Below are 2,428 nucleotides of genomic sequence, written 5' to 3'. Positions count from 1 at the left end.
ATTAGTTAAAGAGACTGTTAAGTAACGTTTGTTTCAGTTCACTTCTACAATCAGATCTTATTTTCACTACAGTATACCATTTAATTAGTCCTTTATCAGTACAGAACGTGAAAGAGTGACTTTGATTCTTCCTCCATGGTATGTCGTTTACTATTGCAGCTATTAACTACGGGACAGGCCATGTATACCCCTGTGGACATCACTGGGGAGACAAGCATGTCCACACTGCTTAGCACTGTCTTTGGGTTTCCTTGGAGACTCACGCTGGCTTTCCAATTCTTAGAAATAATTATCAAAAAAATCTGGCTTTTTAGTTTAAAATACCTGTGGCAGCCTGCCACCCTGCTAATAACATAAACATGTTACAGAGGTTGTGTGTCGTACAGCTAAAGTATGAAGGATATGTGACTTACCAGGATAACACTGGAACGCTGACCCAGGTGAAGAAAGACAAACTTGATGCAACTTGCCCTTCACGCTATTTGGCTCCATGGGACTCTGGAGAAAACATCTGCCATCTGCACCCAGCTTTTCTCCTGGAAGGGATCTGTAGGCATTGCTCCAGAATGGGAGCAAAGAATGCACTGGCATTAGTGGATCAAAACCTGCAAAGAGAGGATAAGTTAAACTGACAATGAAAACACGCTAGAAATCTATTTCTGATTTTATAATAATTATGTAAAAGTAGTTCACAATGAATACCACAGAAAGTAAGACAATAATCAGCACGACAATAGGCACGAAGAAGTTTTGTAGCTACTCCTCGACCAAGGGTCGTGCTTTTCCTCGCATGTAATTCAGATCCTGCCCTCAATTTTCTGTGCAGCGGCATTGCACGATTGCGGCCACAAGAGGGGGAATGTTCGTCAAAAGTAAGCAGGGAGCAACTCAACTCAAAACACGAGGCTGGATTTCCTTTTCTATGTCAAAAAAAGCCCTCGTGAGAGCTTTATAAAATTAAGACAACAGGCCCAGTTAAAGAATTACACATGAAAATGCTAGAAAGGGAAATTTTAGTTTTTGGCTCGATTTGGGATTGGTAGCAGAATATTTAGAGCACATGATGAAGCTACACCTGCTCTAAAGCTTCCTTTTACAGTACAAGACAATACAGGGTAAAGCACCTTAGGGAGAGCATCTGCCTCCATAGGGACCTGCAGAAATAAACATGGATGTAGGTTCAAACATTAAAAACCAAACCAAAACTAATTGGCAGCAAACTAATGCTATTGCTCCCATCTTGCCAGTCTGTAGAATCAGATTCACATTCTGCTGAAGTAACAGTACTGAAATGATTATAGAAATCAGTTTTGTAATAGTTTTAGTTGTGCTTTGTAAGAGGGGAATGTGAACCAAGTCCATACTACCATAGACTGGCAGACCAAAAAGGAATTCTTATAATTCTTATTCCAGAGTGACTGATGTCAGCCTAACCAAAGGATCACACCTTCACATCTTCTGAACACAAGAACATTTTTCTTGCACTGTTCATACCTCATCATCAGTGACATTCAGCCTTTTTGGTGACACTATGGCTAATCAGCCTTAGATAAGTAAACACTTATAATCAGTAGAATTGTCTTTTAACAAACATACAATTACCAGATTCTTCTACATAATAAAAGCATCATGTTTGTAAAACCAGGTGCTTCACTATTCCCAAGTTCTGGAGGTAAGATCGTTATCACCATTTAATAAGGACAAATGCAATGCCTTATTCTTAAAACTTCACATTTTAAATGACAAGTAATTGTGCAGAAGTGTATCTAAGTGTTATCGTGAGTCACAGTGTGAGTCACAGAGCCGGGGTAGTGAGATAAAAGCAGATACTGTGTGGGGATATATAAACATGTCAGAAAGTAACTCTTCCTGCCCAACCACCAGCAGTGCTCAGTCCTCCTGGGGAGAAGGGCTTCCAGTTAAGGCACTTCAAAAAAGGTCTGGGGAAAAGCCAGAGAGAAGCATCAGGAAGAGTCAGATCTTTAGAAACCATGAACTGGGAGAGAAAACCTGAAAGCACTCAACTGCTGACTGCAGTGAAGGCTTGAGAGAGTCATGAAAGCACTGTAAGGGTGTGCAAAAAAGTAGAAAGGGAACAGTTCATGTGCACCGAGAATGGAAATAAACTGCATAGAGAAAGGCTCTAGGTGTAGCACGGCGTGACCCGGGGCCATGTCTATAAGCCGAGCTGCTGCACGGATTGCCCTTAGCGGATCTCCGTACCTTTAAGCCTCACACCTAGGGCTCCAGAACGGCTCTCCCCAGCATAGAAGCGCTTTCCATTGTACACCACAAAATGCGAATCTGCCTTTTATCTCTCACCTATCAGCCCTCGTGGATGCTGAGCGAGCAGTTATGGGCAGCATCGGGGCTGGGCAGCACCGGGCAGGGCTGTGACCCCCCCCCCTCCCTCCCCTACCGGCGGCTC

The sequence above is a fragment of the Coturnix japonica genome, chromosome 11, assembly GCF_001577835.2.
Source record: "Coturnix japonica isolate 7356 chromosome 11, Coturnix japonica 2.1, whole genome shotgun sequence".
Classification (NCBI taxonomy): Eukaryota; Metazoa; Chordata; class Aves; order Galliformes; family Phasianidae; genus Coturnix; species Coturnix japonica.
Note: the sequence above shows the minus strand (reverse complement) of the source record.